This window comes from Primulina huaijiensis, unplaced genomic scaffold, assembly GCF_012295235.1.
Source record: "Primulina huaijiensis isolate GDHJ02 unplaced genomic scaffold, ASM1229523v2 scaffold27961, whole genome shotgun sequence".
NCBI classification, from domain to species: Eukaryota; Viridiplantae; Streptophyta; class Magnoliopsida; order Lamiales; family Gesneriaceae; genus Primulina; species Primulina huaijiensis.
In genome coordinates, this window is record NW_027356690.1 from 3,942 (window position 1) to 5,259 (window position 1,318).

Sequence of the window (1,318 nt, forward strand, 5' to 3'; positions counted from 1 at the left end):
ATATATCAGGAAAAAATATATAATAAGAACAACTAGATTTTGAATCAATGGATTTTCTATCTTTTGATTAGTTTGGCTCGTTTGTCTTTCTGCATTCTGTAAACCATTTTTCTGAGCATTTATCTATATTCCAACTCCATGAGAGAAATCGTTGCCATAAATTGAAACATTTATTAAACTAAGTCTCACCTTCCCTTAGTCTCCTACTTCTTCGCATCACCTGCAACTCATTATAGAAATATGAGCCACATCTGGTATCTAATACCCAAGAAGTAGAGTTAATTGAAATATTTACTTCGATATTGAACATACCGTTTCAAGAACCCTTCTGGGCAAGATATTCTCTGCAATTACGCCTCCAATGTCCAGGCTTCTTGCAGTGATGACAAATATCAGCAGTCTTGTCTGCCTTCACTGGTATGGCTGCCACAGCGAGACTCGGAGCTTGCCTCTTCAAGGGCACGTTCTTCTTCGGACGTTGGAAAGAACGCTTTTTTCCCTTCCCAGGTGGACAAGTCTTCGTACCAGATAAAGAGCCCACATAAAGAACTGACTTTTCTTTCTTGATGGTGGACTCAAAGGTAACAAGCATATTCACCAACTCCTCAAGGGTCGGCTCCATCTTGTTCATATTGTAATTCAACACAAAAGGATCAAATGAGCTAGGCAGCGATAAGAGCAACACGTCGGTGGTCAACTCCGAAGGCAACATCAGATCCATGCCAACGAGCTTGTCTACGAGCCCAATCACCTTTAGGCCATGCTCATGGACCGAGGTCCCATCTCGCATGCGTCAATTGAACAGCTCCTTGACGGTAGCATGCCTAAGAGGACTTGTTTGCAGCTCTTCATTCATAGAAGCCTGCATATAACACCTGGCTTTCAAGTCATGGTCACACCATTCCTTGTAAGTCTGCAATTCCTCAGGAGTGCAGTCATTCGGAGCCTCAACAGGGGGCGACTTAGTCAGTGTATATGCTATCCTTTCCGAATTCAAGACGATTTTTAGATTCCTTAGCCAATTGATGTAATTAGGTCCGGTCAAAATATGTTTTTCGAGTATAGCAGATAACGGATTGCAAATCGAAGACATTGTCAAATATGTAATGAAAAGTAAAACAGATAAATGTTATTGACTATTTTAAAATATTTGGTAAGATATAAAGTATGGACTTTTACTTTATAAATAAATATTTACTCCCACTGTTTTGAAATCTTTCACTACCCTCTAGTGAAAACGGGAAACTCCTTTCCTCAGTAGGTATGTAAGATCCAATTAGCGAATTATGATCCAGAATAATATCAGCCAATCATAATT